Below are 10549 nucleotides of genomic sequence, written 5' to 3' on the forward strand. Positions count from 1 at the left end.
TGATGGCCACACCTCCCCTCCCCACATTCCCCAAACCAATGCCTAACCGCCAAACCTTACAAAGTTGTGACGATTGCTAAGAGGTAGGCAAAAACCAAGTGGCCACAGCCAATCTGCCACATTGGAAAAAAATCCTACCTGGCCCCCATTCCAAAAACAGGCGACCAACCGAAGTCCAAAGCAAGGCCAAACACGATCTAATTAATGGATGGGCGGGTGGGTGTTTGGCAGCGTGAAGCAAAAGGAGGTCCCTACATCGTGCTGCCAAATAGATACCCCCAACCCCCAACCTTGCCACGCTGCTGATTGGCTAAAGGCCATTGGCATAACTGTGGCACCACCGGCTTGGAGCGGGGCAAGCCCTGCCCACAAGCCGGTTAGGGAAGAGTTTCAGGGCCAAGCACAACATGGACCCTCTGTTAGGAGGATCCAACTCACCAGCACTGTGCTCTAACCAGCTGAGCTATCCAGGAAGAAAAGATGCCCAACTGCTTCATGTTTCTATGTGCACTTGTCAAAATGGGCATCTGCTGGTCAAGTTTCTTTCTACGGGCATTTCCAATGCATGCAACACACACCGTTTTCAGACTGGAAGCCCCAACATCCATCATGAACTTGTGTGCAGCTGATATCCACATTGATCCCCAAAGAGCGCTTTGTCAAGGACAGAGGCATCTGCTACTTAACAGGACTCAGAACTTTCACACAGATGAACAACTTTGCCTAGCAGTATAAAAATGTGCTAGTCTAAACTACATTCTGCCTTGCAAGAATGAAGATCACCTTAGCGCAACAGCCCCAACTGTCGTGTTTTCCGACTGCGTTAATGCGCTGTGGTAGAAACTGATCGAGCTTCCTGCTAATGGACTCCCTCTGCATCTACAACCCCAGGCACATAGATTTGAAAGCAGTGGAAGTAATTCTGATCTAAACAGAATTTACGCAAGTGTGGTGATCCTTAGAGGTCTCCCCTCACTACCCGCGAAAGTTGATTGCTTGGTCCCCGGAGGGTATGTGCAATGAATGAGTTTGATGTTGAGGTCGGAGGACAGGAGCAAGCGCCGGAGGCTGGATGGGAACACAAGGGTAAGAAGTTGGTTTTTGACCTATGAGTGTTTAGATAGTTATTATAAAGAGAACCCAGAACCCTGAACTCCAGCTGCGTCGAAAAGGGAGGGGGGTCCGCCTCACAAAAAATTTTTGCCATCCATGAAAATCACACGGTGCTTTAGTGATTTTCCAAGGGGAATGGGTGCTAAGGGGGGCAAAAATATTTACTCTTTCAAAATAAGAGCGAGGCTTACTGCCCAGTGGCGTAGCGTGGGTTGTCAGCACCCGGGGCAAGGCAAGTAATTTGCGCCCCCTAACCCGTGGGTTTGTGCCCCCTAACCCATGGATTTGTGCCCCCTAACCCTAACCCCCAGATGTTGTGCCCGGTGCTGCCGGCCTCCCTGCACCCCCCACGCTACGCCACTGTTACTGCCCACAGCCTGAACTTGCCACATATCATCAACCACATCGTCAAATCTGATTAGCCGCATAGCGCCATTATGAAGCCAATTCAGAATAAGCGCAAGAAATATTTCCCTTTCTCTGAATGAGCTTCGTGAGGGCAACACAAAACAGGTTCCATTATCACGGCAGAAGCAGGGGCGGGAAATCAGTTCTGAGGAGAACAGTTCTCAGAAGACCAAATAATTTCTCAGGAGAACAATTCTCACAGAGCCAAACTGGGCATTTCCAGATTTTATTCCATAAAATTTATATAGCGCTTGATTGTAAAACAACAGCGACCCTCAAGTCAATATACAGATATCCTGCTTATTGAGCATTCATTCTGATTTGTTTGTGGGGAGGTTAGATTATGATCACATCCAAACCATACATTTAAAGCACTTTTAAAGCATATTGCCCACCCCCCGAATCCTGGGAACTGTACCGTACCCTCACAGAAATACAGCCCCAGCACCCTAAACAAACTACAGTTTGATTTTTTTGGGGGGGGGGGAGCCATGTCCTTTTAATGTAAGGTTTGAATGTGAACCAACATTTAAAGTGTCTTTCAACCCTTTCCAGTGCATTTCGCTTACTGCAAAAAGTTTGATCTTTTTGTGGGGGAGAAATAGGTTTGTTGCTCAAGATCTCCTAATCAACTTTAGCTGTGCACCCCGAATGTGCTGGTCTGTGACTGAATCCCACCCAAACACAGCAACTGTCTGGAAGTTGCTCTCTCAAAACAAATCCAAGCGCATCAGACGCCATCAAAGAGAATGGAAAGAGAGAGATTGGGGACTTAAGGAAGAGGTTACTTACTGCACACAAAAAGATGAGTCAGTTATTACTTCTAACTCTGCAGAATACAAGCTATGTGTCCTTTTGTTCTCTGCTCCCCTTATAGCTTTTCTTATTATGGAGCACTCTTTCAGCTCAATCAAATGCATGTGTGTTTACACAGAAGTAAACCCCACTTTGAATTATGGTGCTGGAGGAGACTCTTGAGAGTCCCATGGACTGCAAGAAGATCAAACCGATCCATTCTGAAGGAAATCAGCCCTGAGTGCTCACTGGAAGGACAGATCCTGAAGCTGAGGCTCCAAGACTTTGGCCACCTCATGAGAAGAGAAGACTCCCTGGAAAAGATTGAGGGCACAAGGAGAAGGGGACGACAGAGGACGAGATGGTTGGACAGTGTTCTCGAAGCCACCAGCATGAGTTTGACCAAACTGCGGGAGGCAGTGGAAGACAGAAGTGCCTGGCGTGCTCTGGTCCACGGGGTCACGAAGAGTCGGACACAACTAAATGACTAAACAACAACAACAAAACCCCACTGGATTCAGTGGGGTGTACCCCCTGAATAAGTGTGACTATGATCGCAGGCTTTGAGTGAATGAATTCACCTAATTCCAAGATGAAGCAGGAATAGCTACTTGCTATTCGTCTGGATTATCATTATAACAATTTATTATTTCAGTCACAGACCAGTTCCAGCCCACATACAATATCAAGGAAGTCATAAAACATGATAGGGATACATTTGAATTAGCAATTAGGTATAACAGGGACAATACAGATATAGCAACAGTTAAAAATATATATAAATTAAAACTTAGTCACTAACATATAACCTAAAATTATCATTTAAAACCTTAATCATTATGATGGCACAGCTTGTTCCCTAAGTTTTATGGCAATCACACAGAATTTGGCTACTCTTAACGTGATCTCAGAATCCTTGTCCTCCACCAGGGATTTTAGACATTGAACTTCGGATTCATTCGGAGATTTTGCATAGCGGGGGTGATACTTGCTATTCGTCCAGATTCTCATTATAATTTGTTAGCCGGATCAAACAAGGGCTGTCTGATCCCCAACCCTTGCGCTGGAAGCACAGAAGCAAGTGGCTTCATAAAACACCTTTTTGCAAAGGCCACTCTCCCATTCCTTCCCTTCCAAATGCCAGCCGACAAACTCATCATTGCGTCTTACCCGCTCAGATTCGCTTCAGGGCTTGGCGCCTTCTCCAGAGGGGCTACAAAGGAAAAAGAAAACAAAGGAAAGCAAATGTGAGGAGCGGGGGGGGGGGGAGCAGAAACAGGTCAGCCTTCTAGACATCAGAGACCTTTGGGCATTGCTCCAGCTGAGGAAGGATTCAAGGCAGCCCCCTGTATACATTGCGCTTGAACTCTAAAGCGCAGACCTGGCAGGGGGGAAATATGGATAGTTTTGGGGAAGAAGAATGCATCCTACCTGCCATAGTTCATAGGCTACACTAAACAAGAGGCATTGTCCCTTCCCAGCAATAAATCTAGGACAGATAGAAGATTTAATAATTAACAAGAACTCGAGGAGGAACTTGAGTGTGTGGTGCAGTTTAGAAAGGGAGAAACTCAAAACTGGGGGTGGGGGTGGGGAGTCCAGTTCTATTGTGCAGGGGCTCCAGAGATCATGAGATCATGATTATTACATGGCTCACAGCCTGACCCAGTGCACACTTTTGCTGGGGTGGGACATATTCCCAGATAAACGCGTTGTACAGTTCTGCAGCCTAAGCTGGCCCATCCGAAAGCTGACACCAGGGGAAGAGAGGGAGATTAATCGACTGCATCTTTGTGCAGACACATATGTGCATAGAGAGACAGACAGACAGGCAGGCAGGCAGGCAGGCAGACACTGTGATTCTGCAGCCTAGCATTTTAAGAAGCTTGATCACATCTCTAAACTTTATATCATTCCAAAAGCTTCAACTTTTATGATCACTTTCTCTTTTTTACAAGATTCCATTTCAGCCGTCACTCCTCCTTACATTGATTGGTAGATAATGTGCTTCCAGAATTACAGCTTGTGTTACTGAAGCCAAACCATTTTGTTTCCTGATTTATTGATACTGCGCTTGCAAAGCTGCCATTTGGCCCAATCAGACCTGCCTTGCGCTGCCATTAGGAAACTGCTTATATTTCACATTGGTCCGCAGATGCCACAAGCATCTAAACTTTACTGGGCGCAGTGACCACCCAGCCACAGAACTAATCTCTGGGTGAGCTGAAAAATACTTTCTTCTATGTTCTTTACTGTTTGGAAAATCAGCCCCGTTATTTTTAGCATATGGAAAACATACTTGCAATTATTCAACACAGGCGCTTTCTATTCCACATTTCTTTGTCTTTACCCTTGCAGGCATCTGCAACATTTGCCCACACAACCAATTAATCCTAAAGGCTGCCACAATTCTTTGTGATTTTGTTTATGACGTCTCAATGCCACATTCAAAGTTATGTCACAGAAAGGACTCCCCCCCCCCCCAGCCGGAGCTCACAGGAGCTCAGCTCCGGCACCTCTCTTTTTTTTATTTAATTCATAAATTTTTATTCATATTTGCACATATATACAGGAAAAACATAAACAAAAAATCCACCACATACCTTATACAAATTATATCCACTTCACAAATCATAAATAAAATACATAACTGAGTTAGTCTCAACTGAGCCTTGGACTTCCCTCCACTCCTTTGGTAAGTATCGAATAAATTATATAGTCGCGTACTTTTTAACTCTTTTACATAGGCCTTTCCCGCTGTTAGAGTTATTTCAACCCCGCCAGTGTCACCTGAACTTTAGATTCCATATACAATAAATATTTCTTCCAATTATCATGAAATTTCTGTTCGTCTTGGTCCCTTAATCTTCCTGATATTCTATCAAGCTCAGCATAATTTATCATTTTAACCTGCCACTCACTTATGTTGGGTATTACTTCTAATTTCCAATTTTGTGCTAACATAGTTCTTGCAGCTGTCGTGGCATATAGAAACAAGATCTTATCTTCTTTTTTAATTTCTTTACCGACCATTCCTAACAAAAAAGCTTCTGGCTTTTTGGGAAATGTATATTTCAAGATTTTTTTAAGTTCATTATAGACCAATTCCCAAAAGCTTCTCACTTTGCAACACGACCACCACATATGGTCGAGGTCACCTTCTACCTCTCTACATTTCCAGCATCTTTTATCCTTCAACTTATAAATCTTGGCTAATTTCACTGGTGTATGGTACCACCTGTAGATAATTTTCCACAGGTTTTCCTTTAGTGTCATGCATGCCGTAAATCTCATATTCTTGTTCCATAGTTCCAACCACCTCTCAAAGTCGATGTTATATCCAATGTCTATCGCCCACTTAGTCATGGCCTCCTTCACCTCCTCATCTTTCGTATACCACTCCAGCAAAATATCGTACATCCTTGACAGTGTTTTGTTCTTACCTTCTATAACCTCCACATTAAATTTAGATTTTTTTTATCTTCAAATCCTACTTTCTTTTTGTCTTCTTTTAGCAGGTCATTTACTTGGTGGTATTGCAACCACCCAGTAAATAAATTTTTGATCTCTTCATATGGTCTAAGTTTAATCCCTTGATCTGTCTTCCAAATTAGTTCTTCATAGGTGGCATTCTTCCCTTCCATATTTATTTTTTTTATAGTTAACACCTCAATTGGTGAAATCCACCAAGGTGTCTTCCTTTCCAATATGTTTTTATTTCTTTCCCATACTTGGAGTAGTAGTCCCCTAAAAATATGATTTAGAAAGCCTCTATGAACTTTCACCTTTTCGTACCACAGGTACGCGTGCCACCCGTACCTGTTATCGAAACCTTCCAAGTCCAAGATGTCCCTATTTTCCAATCTTATCCAATCCTTCATCCACACTAAACACGCCGCTTCATAGTATAAACTTAGATCCGGTAGAGAGAATCCCCCTCTTTCTTTTTTGTCCACCAATATTTTCATTTTTATTCGTGGTCTTTTGCCTTGCCAGATGTATCTCGCTAAGGCTCTTTGCCACTCTTTACACTGCTTTAAAACTTTTAATACCGGAATGGTTTGAAACAAAAATAACATTCTGGGGAGAACGTTCATTTTGATAACCACTATCCTCCCCAGAAAAGATAACCTCAATCTCTCCCATATTTCAAGATCTTTCTTAATATTCTTCCAAATGACTTCATAATTATCCTTATATAGGTTAATATTTTTCGCTGATATCCACACTCCAAGGTATTTCACTTTCTTTGCTGTCATAATTCCCGTCTTTTGTTTTAGTTCTACAATATCTTCCTTATTTAGATTTTTAGTCAACATTTTAGTGCCATTGCCATTCCAAAGCAACAAGGGAGGGGTTGAAGTGTAGGTGGGTTCCCACGAGGCAAGACACAGTGATAACAGCAAGAACTATTATTGAACTAATGGAACTGGACAACAGGGGCAAAGCAACTGCTTATATACGTTTCTGAAGGCCTGGGCCACTCCCACTCCCCACATGATTGGCTGTCTAAACTTCCAAGCCGCGAATCATGACTCAGAGTTTAAGGGCCAATGGCAGAGGCCCAAATCATGAAATGTTCTGTGATTGGATATCATGAATCAGAATCCTTAGTCCAGACTCAAGCTCAGGCAAACACAGACCACTGAATACATAACAGAGGCATTCATGGTGAGCCCTGGCACCTCTTTTTCAAGAAAAATAGCACTTGTATGCTGGTCCTGTGGGTTACCCGAGAGGCGAGGTCCAAGTCCGGTCCGTGGTCAAAGGTGCAATGTGGAGGTAGTCCATAGTAGCTGAAGTTGTGTGCAGGGCAGGAAGTCGGGTAAAGTCAGGAACAGGCATGCAAGCAGGGAGCCAAGGCGGGTCAGGAGCTCTGGCAGAAAAGCAGGACAGGGTTCAGGTAGGAACTAGCAACCAACAATGTTGCTCCCACAACTTGGGACTGGCGCTGGTCAGCTTTTATCTGCCCCGAGGCATAGGGCGGCCCTGGTCCACGGGTCACTCACCTCTCCTGGCCTGGAGGCGAGCACTCCTCCTGCGGGAACTTAGTTCCCTCTGCCTCTCTGCCCTGAGCCTCTGCATCTCAGGAGAGGCTGGAGGGTTACCGGACCCAGAGGCAACCTCAGCTTCCTCTGACGGGGCTGAGAGTGGAGCACCTGCAGGCAATGGGTCCTCCATCACCTCAGGAGCCAGAGCAGACTCAGCTGGTGCCTGCACCTGAGGATCCAGCACAGGTGAGGACCCTTCAGCCTCATGCCCCAGCCCCGGCTCAGCTGGTTCTGGAGGTGGGGAATCCTGTGCAGGCTGGGATCCCTCAGGTTCAGCATCCGAGTCCGAATCCCAGGCCATCACAACTTGTTACAGATATGTATAAATAAAAGCAGTATGATTCTTTGTGTGGGCAGCAAATTGGGCTAAGGACTATGATGGCAAAGGGTTAGGGATGTGGGGAGGAGCGAAAACAACACCAAGAAGCAGCAGTTAGTGGAACAGAATGAAGTGGGGGAACCTCAGGACCCAGAAAGGAAATGGAAGTTGCTGGGACAGGAAGTCATGGAGAGGTTACAACTGCCCACATTTGCTGAAAAAAAGTTAAGTCTAAGAAGAGGCCAGAGAATGGTGCACAATTGTTTTACGTCCAAAATTTAGCATCCCTTTAATAATTACTTTAATGAGTACAGTAATTATGCTGAATTGGCAGAAGGGCAACCTCCTCCAACTATTTGTTTCACTCAGTGCCTAATGTTCACATGCACAGTTACTATGGAAACAGGCCTTGCTTCACCTTTCACTTTCCATTCAGAAAAGTCCAATGCATACGTGCACATGCTGTTAGCAAGAAGAAAGGGATGTGATTGGCTGAGCTGTCTTTCACTGCCATGTGTATTAGAACACCCTCCTTATATTCAAGGTTGGCTGTGTGCAAAGCTCAGCTTTTCCTTGATTCATCAGCCAGGCAATCGTGCATAATGTCTGGGTGGCCAAGCCCCCTTTTTCTTGTTAAAAGCCTCACAAATTTCAGAGAAAGGCGGAAAGAGGTATGCATTTTAGCTGTGGTGGAAATGGTCAGAAGACAGATCAAGGGAAGTAATAAAGGTAAAGGTAAAGGGACCCCTGACCATTAGGTCCAGTCGTGGCTGACTCTGGGGTTGTGGCGCTCATCTCGCTTTATCGGCCAAGGGAGCCGGCATACAGCTTGTGGGTCATGTGGCCAGCATGACTAAGCCGCTTCTGGTGAACCAGAGCAGCACACGGAAATGCCGTTTACCTTCCCTACCTATTTATCTACTTGCACTTTGACGTGCTTTTGAACTGCTAGGTTGGCAGGAGCAGGGACCTAGCAACGGGAGCTCACCCCGTCGTGGGGATTCAAACCACCCAACCTTCTGATCGGCAAGTCCTAGGCTCTGTGGTTTAACCCACAGTGCAACCCGCGCCCCTCTGGAAGAAGCTACAGGATTATAAAGACTAGGACTAGCTGCCTAAGAAAGGATTTCTATCCAAATGGGATTTTGGTTTTTAAACGCAGTGTAAGGAGTCTTTGTGGGAGTATACTGTATTTAAAAATGGGGTATCAGAGTTTTTAGGGGGCTTGTTGGTTTTTGAACGTCTGATGTAGATTTTTTCAATTTCGTTGTTCTGTATGGGACAATGACAATAAAGATTATCATATCGTATCAAACGGTCTCCCTCAAGAGGTTGCAAACTCTCCTTCCTTGGAGATTTTGAAGCAGAGGTTGGGTGGCCATCTGTCATGGATGCTTTAACTGAGATTCCTGCATTGCAGGGGGTCAGCCTAGATGACCCTTTGGGTCATTTCCAACTCCACGATATTGTTATTCTTCCAACTATTAGCTTCATTGACTGCCTACATGTTCTGGTATTATGAAAGGGGAAAACGTTTCTCTATTCACTTTTTCCAGAACAGGCCCAATGGGTGGCATCTTTTTTCTGGATTAATTAATACAAAACACATTGTGTTTTTTGTGACTGTCTTGAAATACTCCTCCACAAAATGCTGGAGGGGTTTACTTTGCGGTATACTTCAAAAAACACATTGCACACCCCCTCCGTTTATCAAGCAGTCAACAGAAAGCTGCACAAGCCGTCCATGGCATCCTGATAATTTGCTGTGATCAGCCCTTCTTTGAAAAGAGCCGTAGTAAAGAACAGCAAAGCTCTCTTCTTCACTACAGTTCTCACCCCAGGAGCAGGTTCAGTTTAGCACCATCAAGATTGAGCCTCACATCTACCGTAAGGTGTTTAAGAAAAGGAAAACTCAGCGTTAAAATTATCAGAGGCTTATGCCACAGTAATGTCAGCGTGGCAGGAGCATGATGATTCAGCTTTCCCTCTGACGCTGTCACCGCAAGGAAGGTCAGCGTGACCTTACACAGTGTCTCCACCTGAAAGCAAGCTGTTAATTCAAAAGAAAGAAAGTGCCTTGAGAAAATTGTCTCCATTTGGACTCAAGCACAAAGCTGTTGGTGCAGGTGTCATTTTAACTCATTGCTGGGAACTAGAAGTGAGATTCACTGGGGTCTAATTAACAGGTAGTTCAACTTCGTATGCTTACAACGCCACCTCATCCCTGAAATCATTTTGTGCCTGCATGCCGCCTCCAAATCCGCTCTGGAGAGTGGGATGAACCCCCAGAACAGATGGGGGGGTATGGGGAAAGAGGCCCTGCTTCCTATTTAAAGAAGGGGAAAGGGATGAAGAGGAAGAGGAGGAGGAGGAGGAGGAGGAGGAGAGTACATACCCTCTGAAGTAAACAAGATCCACTAAATAGCTTGTCACTTCCATGGAGAGCAAGGACCCTTAATGTTTGTTTTAAATGTACACAAAGTACATTTAATGGATCACGAAGGCAGATGAGTCTTTTGCAAGTGAGTAGAAAATAGCCAAAAGTTCAAATTAAAGTTCCAACACTTACCTGATCCCTGGTGTGTGAAACTGACACAATTGTTTCTCTCGCACCTTTGCTGTATTGTCTGTTTCCTTTTCATCATTCCTGTTTTCATCTTCCTATTCTTTTCTTGATGAAACATTTATACTCTCATTTGGACACACCTAGGGTTCAGGAGTTTCTGGTCTTCAGCTGTCTCTAGATTTGAGTTATCCAATGCACAAGACCTCAAAGAAGGTTTTAAGAGGTGGTTCCTATATATTCTGCTTTCCTCTCCAGTATAAGTACTTTTATGGTGCGTGCCTTCCTTGGGGCAAACAA

At 44.6% G+C, this 10549-nt stretch overlaps 1 protein-coding gene across 1 annotated transcript in view; it reads right to left on the reverse strand.

Moving 5' to 3' along the window:
- MYO3B (myosin IIIB) overlaps positions 1–10278 on the reverse strand; it is a 292153-nt gene extending 281875 nt beyond the window's left edge. Inside the window, exons 1-2 of the mRNA XM_083467558.1 lie at positions 10256–10278; positions 3487–3529 (exon numbers count right to left, since the gene is read on the reverse strand). The gene's annotated coding sequence lies outside the window, so the exon portion shown is untranslated. The remainder of the gene's footprint in view (positions 1–3486; positions 3530–10255) is intronic.
- Positions 10279–10549: the final 271 nt, after the last annotated feature.

Source organism: Podarcis liolepis (genome assembly GCF_965112155.1).
Source record: "Podarcis liolepis genome assembly, chromosome: 1".
NCBI classification, from domain to species: domain Eukaryota; kingdom Metazoa; phylum Chordata; class Lepidosauria; order Squamata; family Lacertidae; genus Podarcis; species Podarcis liolepis.